The sequence below is a fragment of the Ambystoma mexicanum genome, chromosome 11 (assembly GCF_040938575.1).
Source record: "Ambystoma mexicanum isolate Mex_15411 chromosome 11, UKY_AmexF1_1, whole genome shotgun sequence".
Taxonomy (NCBI): domain Eukaryota; kingdom Metazoa; phylum Chordata; class Amphibia; order Caudata; family Ambystomatidae; genus Ambystoma; species Ambystoma mexicanum.
In genome coordinates, this window is record NC_090934.1 from 434961117 (window position 1) to 434984293 (window position 23177).

Sequence of the window (23177 nt, forward strand, 5' to 3'; positions counted from 1 at the left end):
CTGAAGTACTCACTGGATTATTCTTAGCTTCCCAGGACACACTGGTCCACCCACCTTCGTTCTGTGTGATAGTGGTGAGTACTCCTCAATCTCAGATAAACTGGCCTTCAGGATCAGATTGGCTAGGCCTGGGTAAGTTTAGGTGCCTCATGTTTCCTTGAGCTTTGTAAGTGGAAAGCATGAGGTCAGTCGCAATATCCCCATATGAAACTGTGGTTAGCTGGCACAAGCTTCCTGATGGAGAGGACATCACCCCTAGATCAGTAGGCCCTCTCATATAGCCTAATTGGTCAGGGTGCCTCAATGCCTGTTTGTAATGTTCAATTTAGTTTGTCAAACTCTCATACCTGCTTCTCTCTGTGTTTATTTCCTGATGGTGTTCAGAGAGCTGGCTTTTTAACTATGACACCATGGCCTGATTGGCCTTGAGCACTTTACTCTGGGCAATTAATTGATCTTTCCATTCCCTGATTTCATTCTGAGTTAATGCATTTTTGCATCCTGCATCATGAGCGCATAGTCAAAGCAGTTTGCTTTCATGGTGCAATTTCTTTCTCTTGCGCGTTTCTACACTGTGCTGCCTCTAACAGATCAGCTTCCACTTGCCTTGCATGTTCCATGAGTTTTACATTTTCTTGCCTATTTTCAGTCAGTTCCTTAGAACCTGGTTCAAGAGGTCTTGTTTCTTCACCAGTTGCATGTTCTGTTGTTTTAAAGTATGTACCTGCTGATTTATCTGATCAAAATCATTTTGGGAATCAACCCCTTTTATAATTAACTAACTGTTTTAATTTTTCAACTCCTTTATTTGTAATTGAAAGGCCATAAATTCATATAACAGCACTCTATTATAAATATTCTGAACTTTTTGTAGCAGGGTGCTCAAATTTTCCACACACTCTTTAAGTGTATCTTGCAATGCAGAAAACTGTATTTTGCGCTCTGCACTCTCTTGCTGATGGATTATTAACGCATTTGTGAGTTGTTCCATGAGGCTTTCATGTTTTAGCTCAAACTGATGGCTCTGCTCTGCTTGATCTACTCACTTTTCAAGTTCTTTCTGTGCCTCATTTAGACTCTAAGTCAAACTCTGCACACAGGCCTCACTCTTCTGCTCTTGCTCTTCCCTTAACAGCAAGTGGAAGTATCGACAAGCTGTGATCTGAGCCACTTGACTCAGTTCTTCTTGAGCATTTTGGGTCATATAAAATGCTTCTAATGCCTTGTGACATGCCCCACATTCACACCAGATGTCAATTCCTTCTGATAAAATATCTTTCATCATTTTACTTTTCCAGATCCCTTTATCTGCCTTTTCCACTCACCACTAATGAACAGCTAAGTGAGGAAATGTCTCCTGTCATCATCTAATTCAATTGCATTCATTTTTTTAAAAATTAATTTGTTGCAATTTGTGTAGAATTACCTTTGTGTAGGGACAAAAATCATCATATTCCTGCTTAATTTCCACTCACAATTCCAAATCAAAAATTAATCCTTACTCAATCATATTTTTTCACCTATAAACCTCCTTGGAACACATGTGAAAAGTCCTTGTAGCTCTTTAAGTAGGGAAATATGTCTTTACCTCCACCTTAATGGAATTACATCAAAAAGAATAGTCTGTCACAATGCACTTGTCATGAGTCAAAAATAGCTAGCCAAATACCAGCCACAAGCCCCCAATATATAACAGTTTATTGAGAGGACGCCCTCAACACAGGGAGTTCATTTCCTCCCCAATCTAAGGGTCACACAATAAACAGTTTAATGTCAGTTTATTATTCAGCCCCATTTCTGATGCATATCATACTCCTTGGATCCATTCCCCTGAGTTACCAATGAGCCAAGAACCAGGCCAGTGTACGTGAAATATATTTGTTTTAGAGAAAATCACACTGAAATGTCACACGCCACTTTATCCATGGCAAAACACAATAATCTTGTCTCTACATAAATAACCCGTTGGGAAAACTCAAATCACAATATTTTACTTTATACAAACTTCAAAATAACTTAACATTGGTCCCTGGATACAATCACTTCACATTTGCAATGCTGTACAATTTCAGTTGTCGTGTGCGCTTAAAAGGCTTGTAGTAAATAAACACAAGCTGATTTAGCAGTGGGTTTTTCAAACTATCCTACTTTGGTCTGTGTTGTGGAAGTCAGATAAGAAAATTTGGATGATTTGAGAATTTTGGATTTCAGACCTCCCTCCACTTAAAGGTATGTGTTGATGAAGCTGAACGGGATGATTGCCCAATTAAATTACAGACTATAGTTTTCCGCGCACACTGCTAATGAGCTTTGTTAATTTTGAATTTTAACAAAAATCACCCTGTGGTGTTCCACCAAGGGGAATACATTAAATTCATATTTTGTTAGTTAAATAGGGTAAGGATCGAGCCAGTTTTGCAAACCACCCCCTCCCCCCACCCTCCTCCTGCTATAAACCTAAAGAATTTAAAGCCAGCATATTCCCCTTGTGTTTGCAAAGGGTTCAGTGCTACTTACATAGAAAACCTATGTTTGAAGTCTTGGAAAGCATGCATGTCAATTCCCCCTGGAAGGACAGGGCAGGGGTCTGGTCACTCCACTCTCAAGGATGGCCCCAACTCACCACCATAGGAACCAGTCAGCTTTTAGGCCTTCCCAACAAAAGACATCTCAACCAAGATGCAATCTCAGCCAAATCTCCTTTTGGTGTTTCCTTGTGACTCTCAGATGATACGTTTTAGCAGCTCTTTTGGTGGTCATTGTAGCAGCTCTCCCCTTTCTTCATAGTGCATACACTTTATATACCAGTGATGACATCATCAAGTTTACAACATTGGGCAGTTCCCTTCAAGAGTTCTCACAACCACGATTGGCCAGTTATCCTTCTCTCTCCTCCCATATCCAGCCTCTCTCTCTCTCTGTGGATTGGTTTAAGAGCCTGGAGCAGACATATAGCAACTTTCCATTGAAATCCTCTTTTGTTTCTATGTCAACATTTTGGGGGAAAACATAGTTTTGTAGCAAAACTTCATAATTTACTGTTAACCGTCATAATATATATATATATATATATTCTTCTTCACCTATTCATGGGGATTTTAATAAAACAACTGTCATTTCTGCATCAAGTTGAATGGCCGTATGGCAATTTTCTGCCGTTTACAAAACAAAACATAATAATTATGAACATGTAATTTACTCTCCAACTAGCTCATTTTACCCCCAACCATGTTGCCACCTTTTAATTTCAGAACATGTTCATAGTAGACAGGAACACCTTTTAGCTCAGTATTACAGTTCCCTAGGTCACAGGTGAATGAATTGTATTTCAACAAAATCACCAGTAAATGACCAAAAAAATGACACATCAATCAAAGAAGTTCAACTTATGGTTGCGGAGAAAAATGCCTAAATGATACTAGTCCTTATAAATTTATATGACATCTTTAGGATGCACAAACTGGTGCCCTCCTATCCCTAGCACTATTTGCCTCACTGGTCAGCCTGTGTGTGTTGTGTGAAGTTGGTCGCTGCCAGTCGTAAACACATGGGAGGCCTTGGCAACACAGAGGACAACCTCCCCACATTCCAGTCATGCACTGGCTAGAGCCATTTGCTCTGTACAGAAATTAGCTTTCATAGATGCCAATTCTTGGGAAAGTCTGTTTTCAACACCTCTTAGCAGCTACACTTTATTGCAGTTAAAAACAGCTGGCATGCCAGCCAGGCTTTCAGTGGCGTAGTCCTTTGTGAAGTCTGCCTCGGGCCTAAATGAAATTTTCATGTGACCAATGGAAACAAAGTGGGCTTTTCTTTTCAAATGTTTCCAGTATTGTGCATGTGAAGCATAGTATCCATTAAATCCTGTCAACGTGCACCAAGGCTTTGTCCTGACATCTTTATGTTGGCTGGGGAAAAATTTTCTCTTGTCTTGCTTTAAACTGCAAACACCCATGCAAAGTCATTTTGGTGTCAGTGTTTGAAAATCCTGCTTTTCATGTGAAAGCAGCTTTTGGAATTCTCCTGCTACTGTGGATTAAAAAAGGCTGCTTTTCCTTTTGTAATGACAGGTAATCATTTTCACAAAGCACATCCTTGTGTTACATGCAGAAACACGCACAGTCTGCCTTAATAGGTCCAGTTTCAGTGTGAAGGTTTTTCTTATTTTCTCTGATGAACGCTGGCAAGCCATGCTTCCCATGGCCCTTCAGTTTCATTTATTTTTGGGCTTTGATTAATCCCCACACCCCCAAAAAATACTGTGGTCTGCGAATATTTAGTATGTTGAAGGTAACTACTCCAAAGACAGAATTTGTCAGTAGAGGGAAACGGGGTAATTCTGCCACAGCCAAAAATAAATGTCTGTGAAAAAGAATTCTGTCCAACTATTTGTCAGAAACCTGGTGAAACTCCAATGGCCCTGCCATATATCATTCTTATATAATTTCTCTTAACAATTTCTTATAATTGTTCAAATACTTTTAATCTCTCCTGTTCCAATAATGGAAGTTGTATCTGTTGTGCATAGTTATTTCATGTGGATCCGATACATTTCAGACATGATGCATCAGTTCGACATGATAAGAGAATCTGATTGATAAGAAACAGTATATAACATTGTTATTTGGCAGAGCCATTGGAGGTTCAACCAGTTTCTGACAAATAGTTGTCCAGAATTCTTTTTAATGGAAACCATAACTCTTAGTGCATGGGGGTTTCCGGTGTGGGTCTAATATTTAAATAACCTTTGTTTAAAAGGAAGTATACGTAACATACACTAAAGCAGTGTAACATACACTAAAGCAGTGCTCACTCAACGCAGTTTACATCCAAAAAAGTGGCAGTAATGGAATTACTGCCAAGTGTTCACTTCACCACCAAATGTGTAACGAGGCCCAAAGTTTCCTTTCTAAATTTACAGTTTTAGGTGCATCTCGGGTATGGATGTGTGTGCACACTCTCAGTTCCCATTGGACAGACATCATAAAAGATTTACATATACAGGATATAAAAATCTTCACCATAACTTTTAGGACCCTCCTTTAATTATATATGCCACACCTTTTTTAAGGTGTCCATAGTTACTTATGCGTCTTGGGTCAGAGCAACAGTTCTTAAGTCCCACCACCAAATATGGTGTCCTGGGAGGATAGCTCAGCGGCAACGTGCGCATCTTGGAAGCAAGACGACACGAAGCAGCACAGGTTCGTTCCCCGGGTCCGCGCTTAGAAACCTCTTGGTGTTTAAGCGCGTTATAAATACGCAACTAAGACAAAAAAAAAAACAATTACGCAACTAAGAAAACAAACAATTCCTGTAACAGCGCCTTGATTCCCGTGGGCTGTGTGAGCTCTGTAAAAAATAAATTAAAAAAATGTTTTGTGCCATTTTACTGCCACCCATTGGCCCTTGCCTTCCCACCTCATTTAAAGCTTACAAGAATCCAACTGATTGGCTCAATGGAACAGGGTTCAATCAAATCAACTAAAGAAAAGTAATTTTGCAACACTGAAGTGTAATTGCTTGAAAACCATTGGAATTGTTTTGGCTAACCTTCCAGACCATATTATTTCAGTAGACCATGCTATTACAGAAAAGTACACACCATATACAAAGTTAGCTTGGTCCCAATCCAAAAAGGATAGTTTTGTCTGAACTGTTAGACCACATCCATAATGCAGGAGACAGCAAACAACGCCGTGCATGTTTTGGACCCATTGGGTATCATGAGCCGTCACTCTGCAGAAGTCACAGCTAGTGGGAAGGATATGCCCAGATGTGGGTCTCCAGCTTGATGTGCTAAGAGACTCAGTCTACACCTCTCTGATGATGCCCAATGAGGCTGTACTATGTCCAGGGTTGATTGGGGTCTTCTGCATCAGGGAATTTCCTAGCAATGTGTACTGAATTTCCCCAATTGGGGTGGGTCCAAGCCTGATTTGCGTATTTTCTTCCCCTTCTGTTATGACATAACAGGCTAAAAAATGTCATTTTGGAATGTTGGCCAGAGCAATGACAATATGTTTTTGGGGTAATACAGTACCTTCCAGACATCACTTCTCACTAATGCAAAAGTCACCTGGCATGTCATAGGTTTGCCCAGATGTGAGTCCAGAGCCGCATATGCCTATAGAACACAAGCTACGCCTCATTGATGAAGCCCAATAAGGCTGAAACATGTCTGTTGTAGAGAAGAGATGTGACCTATCGGTAGGTCTGGGCTGCCGCTTTTAGGATGGGATCAAGCCGATTTACATATAGTCTTTACCCTTCTGTGGTGGCAATGCAGACTGCAAAATGGTGGTCTGGGAGGTTGCCCAGAGCAATGCCAAGGTTTATCAATTCATTCAAAACCTTCAAGATATCATTCATCAGGGTTCGGAAAATAAGGACGCGTTGCTAATTGCACATCAGCTCACCCATTCTCCACCTGCCAGCATCGAGTTGTGAAGGTGAGAAAATCATATTGGTGTGTGACCGCTGAACCTGCCCATCATCTTCTCTCCATAAGATCTGCTGTTCTCAGGCAGAAACATAATGGCCTGACTGTTCTCCTCACTGGAAGTCTCTTCAACTCTTAAATCTGGCTTCCTATGGTCTAGTCACTCGAGCAAGCTGCTCATGTGCACATGCTTATGTGTCTGATCTCCTTGGAAACATGTTCATTAAGTAGAGGTCTGTGCAGGACTCATCTTCCTTTCTCCTTCTTGTCAGCGTGAGCATATTTCGACTGCCTACCTGTCCCACCGAGGATAGGATGGGGTGTTCACATATATGCATACCCACACCCCCACACCCATCCACACCTATTCATCTGTCATCAACCTACATCTCACTGCGTCTCTTTCTTTTCTCACACAGGTTGAAATACCAGTACCTCTTACTCACGTGTTCATCGCTCGAACATCAGTAAAGTGATATTGCATGTATGTGTGAACGCAGGTCGGGGACTGTGCATAGTACACACCTATCTAGCTGGCTGCACATCACTGTCCAAACTGGGGGCTATTACAGAGAGAGATGGGCAGAAAAGGAAAGGGGGGTGCTAGGGTGCGTATGGTAAGGATAACCATTATTATTAAGTGCTAAAACGTCAATCCAGTTGATTGATTTGCATAAATTAGTATTGTTTACTTTTGCTGCCACTAGTTATAGTAATAACACCCTATTATACTTACATCTCCTCCTCTCTCTCAATCTGGCTCTAGGTCCATATGTCTCACTTCATCCCTCTCCCTCTCTGACTCTCAGCTATATCCTCTTCCTGGCTTTCTACCTTCCTCATGTCCAATTGCGTAGACTCACTCTATCTCTAACCCCCCCCCCCCTTTTCAGCTATACTCTCCTCCTGCCTCTATACCTTCCTCGTCTCCTTTATCTAACATCACTTTATCACTCCCCGCCCTTCATGCCCATCCCCTACTCGCCTCCTGCCTCTCTGTCCTCCGTGTTCTGTCTTGCATAGCATGTTCCCCTCACTCTCCCTCAGGCATACCCTTCTCCTGCGTTTCTTGCTTACTTGTTCTCCCTTGCCTAGCCTCAATCCATCATTCTCCCCCCTCACTCTCATGTATACTCCTCTGCTGCCTCTCCACCTCCCTTATTCTGCTTTGCCTAGCCTCACTCGATCACTCTCCCTCCCTCACACCAATCTACACCTTCGTCCTACCTCTCACCCATCCGTGTCCTCTCTAGTCTAGCTTCCTTTCATCACTCTCCCTGACTCACTTTCCTCTAGACTCTCCTCCTGCCCCTCTACTTCCCTTCCTCTCTCTTGCCATGCCTCACTCCATCACTCTCCCTCCCTCACTCTCATGTATACTCCTCTCCTGCCTCTCTGCCTCCCTTGCCTAAACTCACTCCAACACTCTCCCTCCCTCACACTCCTATATACCATCCTCCAGCCTCACTACCTTCCTTGATTTCTCTTGTATAGCCCCATGTCGTCTTTTTCCTCCCTCATTCTCACCTATAATCTCCCCCGACTCTCTCGCCTCACTTCATCACTCGCGCTTGCTCCTATCCATACTCTCCTCCTACTACTCTACCTCCCATGTCTCCATTGCCTAATCTCAGTCCATCACTCTCCCTCCCTCACACCCATCTACACCTTCCTCCTACCTCTCTCCCATCCATGTTCTCTCTAGTCTAGCTCCCTTTCATCACTCTCCCTGACTCTCCTCTAGACTCTCCTCCTGCCCCTCTACTTCCCTTCTTCTCTCTTGCCTAGCCTCACTCCATCACTCTCCCTCACACCCATCTACACCTTCCGCCTACCTCTCTCCCATCCGTGTTCTCTCTTGTCTAGCCTTTTTTCATCACTCTCCCTGACTCTCCTCTAGTCTCTCCTCCTGCCCCTCTACTTCCCTTCTTCTCTCTTGCCATGCCTCACTCCATCACGCTCCCTCTTCCTCCTCTACTCTACGTGTCTCATCCTGGCAATGTCGTGTTCCATCTCCCGCCCTCCCTCTCTCAGCCATACTCCTCCTCTTGTCCCATCGTTCTCTCTCCTATACTCGGCCGCCCTCTCTGTATCTCCCGTGTACTTCCCTCTGCTCCCCGTCCATCTATCGCGCACTGTCTCCGAGCTCTGTGTCTTCTCAAAGCGCCGTCCAACGATCGCCTTCCCAACCTCCGTCTCACGCCCTCTCCGCCCCTTCCACCGCTTCTCGCTGCCTATGCCCCCCTCCCCGTCTTAGCACAGCCCCCTCCTCTCTTCTCTGCCACCCACTCCCTCCTTGAGCTCTGCGCACTGGTACTGAACGGATACCTTGCAGGAGAGCGCGCTGGCGCCACTTTAGCTCTCGGCTTCCCCGGAGGAAGCTGCTCGTCCTCCGGTCGCTCCTCGTCGTCCCCACTGTATGCTGTGCACGTTTGGGATCGGACTACTGAAACCAATGCAAGAGTCGCCGAGCCAGTGAGCAAAACATCCAGCTGGAACCAGGACCCCGGTCGCCGAACTGGGGCCAGTCACGGGACACACTATTGGACTGAACGCCCAACTGAAGTCAGTGCATAGAGTGGACCACCCAACTGCAGACCTTGCGCGGCGGTGCAAATTGAGCCGGTCCTGATGCGGGTGCATGAACATTTGACGGACTGCCTTTCAACACCCTCCCCTATGAACAACTGGACTGGAGCTGAAGCATTCTTCGAAGGCACCAACTCGAAGGCTCAATTCGGAGACCGTTGCTTGGCCAACAGCCGCTACCAGTCATAAGGTGGCCACGGGCTGTCCTCTGTGAGGGAATCAACCGTCAGGACTCACCAGAAGGGTCTCGCCGGTTGCGGCTCGCCAACAACGTCTCGCCTGCAGAGAGAGAGAGAGACTCGGCAGCAGTCTGTAGGTGGCAGGATGGCTCCAGCAACACTGCCCAGGGAGCCGGCAGGAGTCTGAGGGCAGCCTCCGGCATTTGGGGCCGGGGGGAGGTGAGAGGGAGGGCGGGCGACCCCATCGGCCTCCTCCCCATCATGCGATGCTTCTTGCAAGGACTCAGCCTCCACGGGCGCACCCAAAGACATGGCATGGTACGGTACGTGCAGGAGTGGTGCTCCATTCTGGGAAGGGAGGGTGTGCAGCAGGACGAGGGGATTCGCGAATATGTACACACACGCACCATGAAACCCCCCACCCAGGCTCTTGTAAAACATAATAGAACACTTACTGAAAATCACAATGGCAAAACAGCAGACACACTGCTCGGGAGGGCAGGACAAATCCTGGTACACTGCTATGGACTGACAGTGTAACACTGACTGCGTTTAACATACTTATCAGAGCTGGCTGCGTTTGCACTGGACACGATTGCGCTTAGAACTGGCCTGCAGTTGTTGGCAGTGGGTACACTGCTGAGACCTGGCGGTGGCATTGCATGGATAGCAGTGGGTACACTGCCAATGTCTAGTAGTCTTAGAAGTGGGTACATAGGCAGATGTATGCGTGGGGCGGTGGGTGCTGCTTTACAGTGGCAGTGATGGCAGCAGGTGTTCTGTGGAGCGCTCTCTGTGCTATCAGCGAGTGCACTGGCTAGAGCTAGCCGTGCTTCGAGTGGGAACACTGCCGAGGCCTGGCAGTGGCATTGCGTGGATGGCAGTGGGTGCACTGTTCCCAGCTAGCAGTGTTATCACTGCTTAGAGCTAGCCGTGCTTCGAGTGGGAACACTGCTGAGGCCTGGCGGTGGCATTGCGTGGATGGCAGTGGGTGCACTGTTCCCAGCTAGCAGTGTTAACACTGCTTAGAGCTAGCCGTGCTTCGAGTGGGAACCCTGTTGAGGCTTAGCGTGGCATTGTGTGGATGGCAGTGGATGCACTGTTCCCAGCTAGCAGTGTGATCACTTCTTAGAGCTAGCCGTGCTTGGAGTGGGAACACTGCTGAGGCCTGACGATGGCATTGCGTGGATGGCAGTGGGTGTACTGTTCCCAGCTAGCAGTGTGATCACTGCTTAGAGCTATCCGTGCTTGGGGTTGGGAACTCTGCTGAGGCCTGACGGTGGTATTGCGTGGATCGCAGTGGGTGCACTGTTCCCAGCTAGCAGTGTTGTCACTGCTTAGAGCTAGCCGTGCTTACAGTGGGACCACTGCTGAGACCTGGCGGTGGCATTGCACGGATAGCAGTGGGTAGACTGCCAAGGTCTAGCAGCCTCAGAAGTGGGTATATTGCCAGATGTATGCGTGGGGAAGGGTTGCTGCTTTACAGTGGTAATGATGGCAGCAGGTGTTCTGTGGAGAGCTCCCTGTGCTATCAGCGAGTGCACTGGTTAGAGCTAGAAGTGTTATCACTGCTTAGAGCTAGCCGTGCTTACAGTGGGAACACTGCTGAGGCCTGACGGTGGCATTGCGTGGATGGCAGTGGGTGCACTGTTCCCAGCTAGCAGTGTGATCACTGCTTAGAGCTAGCCGTGCTTGGAGTGGGAACACTGCTGAGACCTGGCGGTGGCATTGCACGGATGGCAGTGGGTACACTGCCAAGGACTAGCAGCCTCAGAAGTGGGTATATTGCCAGATGTATGCGTGGGGAAGGGTTGCTGCTTTACAGTGGTAATGATGGCAGCAGGTGTTCTGTGGAGAGCTCCCTGTGCTATCAGCGAGTGCACTGGTTAGAGCTAGAAGTGTTATCACTGCTTAGAGCTAGCCGTGCTTACAGTGGGAACACTGCTGAGGCCTGGCGGTGGCATTGCGTGGATGGCAGTGGGTGCACTGTTCCCAGCTAGCAGTATGATCACTGCTTAGAGCTAGCCGTGCTTACAGTGGGAACACTGCTGAGGCCTGGCGGTGGCATTGCGTGGATGGCAGTGGGTGCACTGTTCCCAGCTAGCAGTGTTATCAATTGGTGTAGTTCTTAGAGCTGGCAACTCAAAAGAATGAACTGCCACTTGACGGCAATGTGACCAGTGCATGTGCAGCTCAGGGATGTCAATTACACACTGGCTATCTTGCTCTGTTTGGCATTTTTAGTTGAGGGTATTGTGTTCATGGTAGGTATTGTTAGCGGTTAGTATACGGCTCTTAGCTGGGATATGGTCCAGTGCTTGTGAAATAGATATTGACTTTACTGCCCATACCAGGCAGCGTAAATAGTGGGTACACTGCCAAGTGAGGAGAGGGCTAGCAGTGGGTATACTCTGCAGGACTGGCATGGCTAGCTGTGGATATACCTCTCTGAGCTAAAAGCGTCTGTGGGCGGGAGGTGTATTTCGCAAGTCTGCCGTTGCTGGCTGTGACTGGGTGCTGGGCAGGTTTGCGGTGCTGGCATTAGCAGGGCAATGTATGCCCAGAGATGAATGTCTTTGTGATTGGTATACTGCCCTACGGTTGTATTAATGGGCGGACTGAACGTTTCAGTGGGTTCGATGCTTCGTGCTGGCAGTTTCAGCGGGTAACGTGCCCATTGAGAGTGATCAATGCGGGTATAGGCACTAGGGATGGCTGTGCTGGCAGCTGGGTTACTGCTGAAACGTCGCCGTGTTTACCTGTGCACTGTGAAGGGCAGGCCGTGTGAGTGGTGGGCGTGCTGACCAGAGCTGGCAGTGGTTGAAGAGAGGCTTGGCAGTGCATGCTGTGTGTGCACTCTTCAGCTATTGTGGTCCATGTGCAGTACATATGCAGTTCCAGTGTTCCGCCATTAAGATGTGTACACTGAAGTGGTGCTAACAGGGGATATATTCTGCCTGGCTCTACAGTCTTGGCAATAATGACGTTGCCCATTGCTGGCAGTGCCAACAGACGATACGTTTCCCGAGCTGGGGTCATGTTGACGGTGTAACATTCAGTGTCGCAAGTGATAGCAGTGGACATACACTGCCCGGCAAGTTGCCATGAGCTGGCAATGTAAGCAGTGATGAGGGCCGAGTTAGCAGGACTTGACCTGGGGGCATACTGCTCAAGGTAGGCACTGTTAGCACTGGCATACTCACCAAGCGTGGCTCTGTTAGAACGGGATATACCCCTGCCCCGTCCCACCCCTCATAGTTCGCATTGATCGGTGTGAGCACACAGCCCAGGGTTGGCTGCGCTAGAAGTCTGACAATTGAGCATGACTGCTATACTCCCCATGGGTTGAATTTATCAGTGTGAGCACACTGCCCAGGGTTGACTTCGCTAGAAGTCAGGTTATTGCACAGGGCTGCTATACTCCCCATGAGTTGAATTTATCAGTGTGAGCACACTGCCCAGGGTTGACTCCGCTAGAAGTCTGATAATTGAACATGACTGCTATACTCCCCATAGGTTGAATTTATCTGTGTGAGCACACTGCCCAGGGTTGGCTGAGCTAGCAGTCAGATTATTGCACAGGGCTGCTATAATCCCCATGGGTCGCATTGATCAGTGTGAGCACACTTCCCAGGGTTGGCTGAGCTAGCAGTCAGATTATTGCACAGGGCTGCTATAATCCCCATGAGTCGCATTGATCAGTGTGAGCACACTCCCCAGGGTTGGCTGAGCTAACACTTCCCGGGGTTGGCTGAGCTAGCAGTCAGATTGTTGAACATGGATGCTATACTCCTCATGGGTTGCATTGATCGTGTGAGCACACTACCCAGGTTTGACTCAGATAGCAGTCAGATTATTGCACAGGGCTGCTATACTCCTCATGAGTTGCATTGATCAGTGTGAGCACGCTGCCCAGGGTTGGCTAAAATAGCAGTCAGTTTATTGAACAGGGCTGCTATACTCCTCATGCGTCGCATTGATCAGTGTGAACACACTGTCCAGGGTTGGCTGAGCTAGCAGTCAGATTATTGCACAGGGCTGCTATACACCTCATAGGTCGCATTGATCAGCGTGAGCACACTGCCCAGGGCTGGCTGAGCTAGCAGTCGCACAGGGATGCTATATTCCTAATGGGTCGCATTGATCAGTGTGTGCACACTGCCCAGGGCTGGCTGAGCTAGCAGTCGCACAGGGATGCTATATTCCTAATGGGTCACATTGATCAGTGTGAGCACACTGCCCGGGTTAGCTGAGTTAGCAGTTGCACAGGGCTGCTATATTCCTAATGGGACGCATTGGTAAGTGTGAGCACACTGCCCAGGGTCGATTGAACTAGCAGACAGATTATTGCAAATGGCTGCTATACTCCTCATGGGTGGCATTGATCACTGTGAGCACACTGCCCAGGGTCTGCTGAGATAGCAGTCAGATTATTGCACAGGGCTTCTATGGTCCTCATGGGTCGCATTGATCAGTGTGAGCACACTGCCCAGGGTCGGCTGAGCTAGCAGTCAGATTATTGCACAGGATTGCTATGGTCCTCATGGGTCGCATTGATCAGTGTGAGCACGCTGCCCAGGGTTGGCTAAAATAGCAGTCAGTTTATTGAACAGGGCTGCTATACTCCTCATGCGTCGCATTGATCAGTGTGAACACACTGCCCAGGGTTGGCTTACCTTTCAGCCAGATTACTGCACAGGGCTGCTATACTCCTCATGGGTCGCATTGATCAGTGTGAACACACTGTCCAGGGTTGGCTGAGCTAGCAGTCAGATTATTGCACAGGGCTGCTATACACCTCATAGGTCGCATTGATCAGCGTGAGCACACTGCCCAGGGCTGGCTGAGCTAGCAGTCGCACAGGGATGCTATATTCCTAATGGGTCGCATTGATCAGTGTGTGCACACTGCCCAGGGCTGGCTGAGCTAGCAGTCGCACAGGGATGCTATATTCCTAATGGGTCACATTGATCAGTGTGAGCACACTGCCCGGGTTAGCTGAGTTAGCAGTTGCACAGGGCTGCTATATTCCTAATGGGACGCATTGGTAAGTGTGAGCACACTGCCCAGGGTCGATTGAACTAGCAGACAGATTATTGCAAATGGCTGCTATACTCCTCATGGGTGGCATTGATCACTGTGAGCACACTGCCCAGGGTCTGCTGAGATAGCAGTCAGATTATTGCACAGGGCTTCTATGGTCCTCATGGGTCGCATTGATCAGTGTGAGCACACTGCCCAGGGTCGGCTGAGCTAGCAGTCAGATTATTGCACAGGATTGCTATGGTCCTCATGGGTCGCATTGATCAGTGTGAGAACACTGCCCAGGGTCGGCTGAGATAGCAGTCAGATTATTGCACAGGGCTGCTATGGTCCTCATGGGTCGCATTGATCAGTGTGAGCACACTGCCCAGGGCTGGCTGAGCTAGCAGTCGAACAGGGCTGCTATATTCCTATTGGGTCTCATTGATCAGTGTGTGCACACTGCCCAGGGCTGGCTGAACTAGCAGTCGCACAGGGCTGCTATATTTCTAATGGTTCGCATTGATAAGTGTGAGCACACTGCCCAGGGTCAGCTGAGATAGCAGTCAGATTATTGCACAGGGCTGCTATGATCCTCATGGGTCGCATTGATCAGTGTGAGCCCACTGCCCAGGGTCGGCTGAGCTAGCAGTCAAATTATTGCACAGGGCTGCTATACACCTCATGGGTCGCGTTGATCAGTGTGAGCACAATGCCCAGGGTCGGCTGAGCTAGCAGTCGCACAGGGATGCTATATTCCTAATGGGTCTTATTGATCAGTGTGTGCACACTGCCCAGGGCTGGCTGAGCTAGCAGTCGCACAGGGATGCTATATTCCTAATGGGTCACATTGATCAGTGTGAGCACACTGCCCGGGTTGGCTGAGTTAGCAGTTGCACAGGGCTGCTATATTCCTAATGGGACGCATTGGTAAGTGTGAGCACACTGCCCAGGGTCGATTGAACTAGCAGACAGATTATTGCACAGGGCTGCTATACTGTTCATGGGTGGCATTGATCAGTGTGAGCACACTGCCCAGGGTCTGCTGAGATAGCAGTCAGATTATTGCACAGGGCTTCTATGGTCCTCATGGGTCGCATTGATCAGTGTGAGCACACTGCCCAGGGTAGGCTGAGCTAGCAGTCAGATTATTGCACAGGATTGCTATGGTCCTCATGGGTCGCATTGATCAGTGTGAGAACACTGCCCAGGGTCGGCTGAGATAGCAGTCAGATTATTGCACAGGGCTGCTATGGTCCTCATGGGTCGCATTGATCAGTGTCAGCACACTGCCCAGGGCTGACTGAGCTAGCAGTCGAACAGGGCTGCTATATTCCTATTGGGTCTCATTGATCAGTGTGTGCACACTGCCCAGGGCTGGCTGAACTAGCAGTCGCACAGGGCTGCTATATTTCTAATGGTTCGCATTGATAAGTGTGAGCACACTGCCCAGGGTCAGCTGAGATAGCAGTCAGATTATTGCACAGGGCTGCTATGATCCTCATGGGTCGCATTGATCAGTGTGAGCCCACTGCCCAGGGTCGGCTGAGCTAGCAGTCAGATTATTGCACAGGGGTGCTATGATCCTCATGGGTCGCATTGATCAGTGTGAGCCCACTGCCCAGGGTCGGCTGAGCTAGCAGTCAGATTATTGCACAGGGTTGCTATACACCTCATGGGTCGCGTTGATCAGTGTGAGCACAATGCCCAGGGTCGGCTGAGCTAGCAGTCAGATTATTGCACAGGGGTGCTATGATCCTCATGGGTCGCGTTGATCAGTGTGAGCACACTGCCCAGGGTCGGCTGAGCTAGCAGTCAGATTATTGCACAGGGCTGCCATGATCCTCATGGGTCGCATTGATCAGTGTGAGCACACTGCCCAGGGTCGGCTGAGCTAGCAGTCAGATTATTGCACAGGGGTGCCATGATCCTCATGGGTCGCATTGATCAGTGTGAGCACACTGCCCAGGGTCGGCTGAGCTAGCAGTCAGATTATTGCACAGGACTGATATATTAGCAAAATGTCTGGTGCTCAGCCACCAGATTGTAGCAGCAATTAATGCAGCACAGCACTGCAAGAGTTATCGGTGGAGTGATTTATCAGTGCCTTTTGAGTGAATGGGTGCCCTGCCGTTGGCTTGCAGGAGTGATGATATGGCTCAAGGAGGGGTTGTAATGTTACCAGGTGTATTGGCCAGGGGTTCATGTGTTAGTATTGTATCTACTGATCAGGGATGTCAGCATTAGCAGTGTGTGCACTGTTAAATATTGCACTGTTATGAGTGGACATGTTTGATGAGGTGGTCTCCTTGGCAGTAGTTATGCTGCTCAGTACTGTCAGCGCCAGAGTGGATACTTTTAAGCGCTGGCAGGTTCCGCTATGCTTAGACGGCTTAAGGATGACCGTGTTAGCTTGGGCCTTTCCGTTAAAGGTTGGCCGAGTTAGCAGTGTGACTACTACTTAGAGCCTGTAGTGTGAACACACACTCTCTTTTTGCTTGCCCAGCTCTCTTTCTGTACACAGCATTTCCTGGCACGGACACCTCAGTGAGCGGATTCGTCTTTACCAGAACACTTCTGGCTATCAGCAGCAGGCACTCCAATAGGATTGCCTGGTTAGTAGTCCACCTGACCCCCCCTCGTCCCCCCCACCAATCTTGAGGATGTAGCAAAGCCAGCACGGATCCACAATATGACTTCAATTAATACCATCACTGAACTAGTCGTTATCGCCATGAAAGTTGTCTGGCAATTAAGGCAGCTTTGGTCCCTTCCTTTTTCATGTTTTTTTTTTTTTTTTTAATATTTCCTGTGGTTAAAACACTGAAAACTGTTAATTCTTCCCACCATTCACTGTCCCTTATTCTTTCAGTACCTCCTTGTTGTGAGTTCAATCTGTACACGTTGGTCTCCCTGATTGTTCCCACTCTTCCCCTTTCCTGCTCTCCTCAGCCCAGTTTCACCCGCCCTCCCCCCTCCACGCTCTATTGGTTTGCTGCCACCCTGGACGGGGTCACAGTGTGCCTTTATGTGGAGAAGACTCGTCACTTTACGGCCAGTGCCGCAGTGATGTGCATAGTGCAAAGGACTAATGGCACACACTGCCCAGTCACTGCAGTTCTAGTGAGGGATCCTGCTCTTGGTGGTAGTACATGCTGTGGGCGTATACTACGCAGGGATGTCATTGGTTGTAGTGGGTATACCACTAACTCCAGGGGGTCCTTGCAGTGTAAATACTGATCAGAAATTAGAATGAGCCCAGCGTCTGCAATCAGAATATTGCGACACTCTTGCATTGCCTGCAGAGGTAACATTGATATGGCTCGGAATGTTGCTTAGGGCTGGAGGCAATGCTATTTATATGTGTATTGTTACGTTATTCGTTGAGCGGGCACCTAGCTTCCGGTAGCAACAGCACGCTCTTCAAGTCATAGGGGGAAACACACAGGGCCCGATTCCTGGAATTTTTTGCACGGTTCAAAGTGACTTTGCACTGCTGAAAAGTGACTTTGCACTGCTGACACAGACCCTGATTCATGGAACTGTGCAGTGTATTTTTGCAGTGCAAACTCCGTGCACAGTAATTTTGTACTGCAAAAATGACGATGCACTGGCTTTGCACTGCAAAAAATACACTTTGCACAGTTCCATGAATCAGGGTCTGTGTAGGCAGTGCAAAGTCACTCGGGAGTGCAAAGTCACTTTTCATCAGTGCAAAGTCACTTTGAACCATCCATAACATTCCATGAATCAGGCCCACAGTGAGGACTGCAGAGATACGAGAGGGAGGGAGTTTACAACGGGGTGGGGCGGGTCAGAGTCGGCCAATTTGGCAGCAAGGGATCAACAGGCAACTAAGGGAGAACATAGGGGGTTGCAGATCGCCGGCTTTCGGGTCAGGTGGAGAATGATTGCGGACCTAAGTGTAAGGGAAGAGCCATTCCTTGAGGCGGAGGGCCTTGAGCTCCTTAGAAGAGCGGGTGCGCATTGAAGAGACTGATGATATAACAGGTGGCATACTGCCCTCTCTGAGGTATTCACACTGAAAGTCTATAGAGGGGGAGGGGCCTTTGAAGTGGGTAGTCTGCTCACACCCGTTCTTGTCTTTAAGCTGGCACACTGCACAGGGTGGGCGGCGATTGCAGTACATGTCTCTGTTAGAACTATCAGCAGGAATTTTGCTGGGCGCCGTACAGTTAGCAGCGCCCACACTGCTTCGGCTTTGTAATAAGTGGGTGCGCTGCTCAGGCCTGGCAGTGTAATGACCGCGTGTATTGTTCAAGGTGGGCAGTTCCAGCAATGGGTGCACTGCTCGGTATTGGTGATGTTGCAACTGGATTCACTGCTTGGGCCTGACAGTGTTGGCACTGGGTTTACCACTCAGGGATGGCATCCTTAGCAGCTGGCGTAGTGCCCAGTGATGGTAACCTTGGCAGTTGGTGTACTGTTCCAGGGGGACCGGATCAGCAGGCGCGGTCTGCCTATTGATCAGGTTTTCCAGCTTCAGCAGTGGTGTGCAGATCCGGGTTGGCATTGCTAGTGGGTATTTTGCCGAGGATCTTCAGATGTGGCAGTGGGCATGCTGCTGACGGCTGGTCCTGTTGGTGGTGGGGAAAGCCGGCTATGGTTAGGGGCACTTGTAGGTAGTAGACCTCTGATGGCTGCAAGTCTTTTCAGTAGAGACGCTTCGCTGAGCGCTGGCATTGATAATAGGCTGTATAATGGCCAGGGTCGACGGAGTTGACAGTTGTCATACTGCTCATGGCTGGCAGTTCGGGCACTCGGTGCGCTGTTTGGGGGTGGGGTTGGTAGAAAGACGAGTGCATTTGTTCAGGGTTGACTCACCAAAGGGATGAACGGGCTCTCAGATTGTGCCCTGCACACGGCTGAGCGTGTTTGCAATACTCATCCTGCTCAGGACTGACAAAGTGTCTGCTGTTTGGGGATGGCGGATTAGAAGTGGTTCTAGAGGTAAAGTTGTCTTAGAAGTGGAGACATGCTTGGTGGTGGCAGCACACGGATGACGATTAGAGCTGCCATTGGCAGTGGTGAGTACACTGATCAGCTCTGGCAGTGCCAACAGTGGGTTGATCAGAACTTGAATTGCTAACACTGAGTTCGCTCTCCTAGCTGCAGTGTGCTCAGTGGGTTTGTGGCTACAGCTAATGGGGTAGTGATAAGGACTGGCATTGTCAGCAGTCGTACTCTTCAGAGATGGCAGCTTTATGTCTGAGTATGATGTTCCTAGGTGCTAGGGTAGCGAGTATAGTGATCAGTGCTGGATGAGTGAGTCATGGGTGTGCTGATCGGCACTGGCAGCGCTATCTGTTGTATGCTGCCCAGGCCTTGCAAAGGGCAGAAACAAAGCAAACCACTGCACGACTCTCCCAAGTCTCTGTCTACCTCCCCCCACGCCCCTCCTTTCAGGAGAGCCCGGAGAAAAAAGCAGGAAGAGCAAAGTGCCCATTGCATGACAAGTAGCAGTCAGAACTGATCCACACTCTAGCAGAGGACCCAAACGGTCTAAAACATTAAATCCATACTCCTACCCTATCCTTTCCCCATCGACACCCCATTGCACTCCATTGCATCGGTTGGCATCATTGTCAGAAGGTGCTCTAGAAGACCGCTTTAGCATGCCTTAACGTTGGCATGGCCAGCCTCCGAGCAGATCCGGTCCTGTTTTGGGAGTAGGGGCGTAGTTGAATTCCTCAGTGAAATTGGCAATGATGGGTTTATTCGTGATGCCCACATGTAACTTAATGCAAAGTCTTTAGCGCAGTTCATAGCAGTTGAATGGTTAATTTGTGAAAGAAAAGGTCTATTGAATACTTTCAAAAATGTACAAAGTTGCCTGCTTGCTTGGCAAGAAAAAATACATGTTTTTGCAAAGCTGCACTTTCCCCCCCGCATAAAGCAAAGCAACATGTTGCCTGCCAATTCCAAATAATGGACAAAAAACATGGACAGCAGACTATACTGTCATCTTATGCTGTCATTTTAAATTGCTGCAGTGTCCCACCGACAGCAGAGGACAGCAGACTATGTTGTCATCTTAAGTTGCCCTGGTGTCCCACCGACATCAGACGATGCTGTCACTTTAAGTTGCTCCGGTGTCCCACCGACATCAGACTATGCTGTCACTTTAAGTTGCTCCTGTGTCCCACCAACATCAGACAATGCTGTCACTTTAAGTTACTCCGGTGTCCCACCGACACACCAACATCAGACGATGCTGTCATCTTAAATTGCCCCAGATGCTGTCATCATAAGTTTCTGCAGTGTCCCACCGGCAGCAGACTATGCTGTCATCTTAAGTTGCCCCGGTGTCCCACTGACAGTAGACGATGCTGTCACTTTAAGTTGCTCCGGTGTCCCACCGACACACCAACATCAGACGATGCTGTCACCTTAAGTTGCCCCAGATGCTGTCATCTTAAATTGCTGCAGTGTCCACTGACATCAGACGATGCTGTCATTTTAAGTTGCTCCGGTGTCCCACCGACATCAGACGATGCTGTCATTTTAAGTTGCCCCAGATGCTGTCATCTTAAGTTGCTGCAGTGTCCCACCGACATCAGACTATGCTGTCATTCTAAATTGCCCCGGTGTCCCACCGACATCAGACTATGCTGTCATCTTAAGTTGCCCCGGTGTCCCAATGACAGTAGACTATACTGTCATCCCTCCTTTTTTGGCTTTTCGTCACTTGCAAATATGCATTTATAGTTGTAAAGAAAAACTGCAACTACCAGACCCACAAAACACATTTGAACGGAGAGGTATGATACATAGCAGGCTGCCCAACTGTCATACATTAGATACTCCTCCTTTCCTGGCCTTCAGACCTACTTCACCCTGTGCTCTTCTTATAGGTAAGCATTTATTCGAACCTAAACTTCATTAGTGTGTAAGGGAGAACAATAACATGAGCTAAAAAAATAAACAAAAAGAAAAAAAGCATACAATCTAATATCTTCCAGCAGACAGTAGATTCACTCTGGTTCTTTGTGCTTTTCAGAAATTAGTGTAAATAAAGCAATTAAGTTAGAGAGTAAAAGTGGACATTAGTTTGCCAAGATTAATGGCCTTCAAAATGTTCTTACTAGGAAGTTAAATTTCGTGGAGGCTTCTGTTATGCGATTAAACATTCTAAGTTATACCACTAACCCACAGTGGTAGTTGCAAATATCACCATAATTACACCTTAAGGTTTATGACTAAGCTATGCCACAGTAGTTCATAAGCAATTACACTGGGATTGGTCTTTTTTTGTTAACTCACAATCAAAAAGGATTGATTAGGTTACTGCTTTGAATACATAGTCAGTTTTTAAAAACAAATCATTGTGTTGTAGATCAGGAACAAACAGATACATGTTTAATCCAGCTATTTTGTAGGATTGCCTTGTTATCATTTTGCACATGCATTTTCCCTGTTGCACACATTTACACATTCAAGTGGAATCATACTAGTTTATTGTCAGGTTTATTTACCATGTGATTTGATACTTTGAAAATAAGCTATATAGAACACACAGCACTTATGCAGCGCTTGAACGACATCTGTGGCATTAAATACAGATCTAAAGCTGAGCTTGAGATTGGGGAGATATTAGGGCTCGTGGCGAGTCTTGCAAAATGTCCAATGCAAAAAATGCCAGATGTGTTTATCATTACTGCCAAGTGTATCAAAAGAATATTTTCCGGATTACGAGCGGTCATAACTTGGTGTTAGTCCCCGTTCTTTGATCCCATGAGGGGGAGGCTACGACGAATTACTGTAGCGGGGATTCCATCTGCAGTAATTGCTCTGTTTTGGGCGGTAAAGTGGGACAAATACCCCCTAGGCAAGTTCTCAAAGTTTTTCCTCTATATTACCTCCAAATTCACAGTACGGTGGTATGGAAAGACTGGCAGTAATTTCGTTACCACCCTCTTTTTTACTGCACCGCCATGCTTGTTGTGACCACCTTAATCTACTGCCTGAATTACAAACTATAGAAAAAAGGCCTAAAATACCAGTGTCTACATGTGACCAAGAGATATGATCCTGACCAAACCACTCTACATCACTGTGCCTTAATTACCGTAACTGACAAAAATGGCATTGCCCTGAAGTGATTCTTTTAGGTAAGCACTGCATAGAGGCTCACTCGTGCACAGCTTAGCAGACATCCGTGTTGCAAAATATGTAACAATATTGACCATTTATATAGTGCACGCCACAGGCTGAAATGTCACTCACATCACTCATTGCAATATGGTTCTCTCAAAGATTAAGTGAAATAAATGATATTACAGTGCTAGAATGTGGTTAGCCCGTAGCTGGGGCGGGTATTTGAGGGTGAAAATGAAATGTTTCTACAGGAGACATAAAATGATGCGATTAAGACTGAGATACATTCTGCAAATGGAAGGCCACACCGTTTTTTTACCCCTTCTATTTGAAGTACATAACATGCAACTTTCCCTTTTATATGGGTACACAGCATTGCTTGTTGGGAAAGCTAAGAAGCCCTGCCCCCCAATATCATATATTAAGCAACGCCCCTGCCTGGGAATTAGAATCTGTAATAGCCCCACCAACCCCATTCCAAGGGGGCGGTAGTCCTAGAGGGTCACTTCTTGGTCTGACATTTTTTCTTCCAAACCGCACACGCCACATCTGCACCTGCTTGTTCTTGCGCTCCCTCTGCCTCTCACACATCAGCACGTATAAAACACCCTTAGGGTGATCTAAGCATTCTACAAATAATAAACAAAACATTCTGGCGAGCTTTGGTGGCAGTAGGTATGACGATCCTTTCCCTGTTACAGGGGTGTTGGCTGCTCTGAGATATATCGAGGGCACCTGGGTCATTTCTTATATGAACTGCTTTTACACCAGCCTCAATGAATATAAATACGCGAATACATTATTTATTATTTGATATTGTATAATGC

General features: G+C 47.6%; 1 protein-coding gene across 4 annotated transcripts in view; it reads left to right on the forward strand.

Moving 5' to 3' along the window:
- The first annotated feature begins 8106 nt into the window (after positions 1-8106).
- CHST1 (carbohydrate sulfotransferase 1) overlaps positions 8107-23177 on the forward strand; it is a 375173-nt gene continuing 360102 nt past the window's right edge. Inside the window, exon 1 of one of the 4 annotated variants that reach the window (XM_069623267.1) lies at positions 8107-9533. The gene's annotated coding sequence lies outside the window, so the exon portion shown is untranslated. The remainder of the gene's footprint in view (positions 9534-23177) is intronic. The other 3 variants (XM_069623266.1, XM_069623263.1, XM_069623264.1) reach the window with 3 other exon arrangements.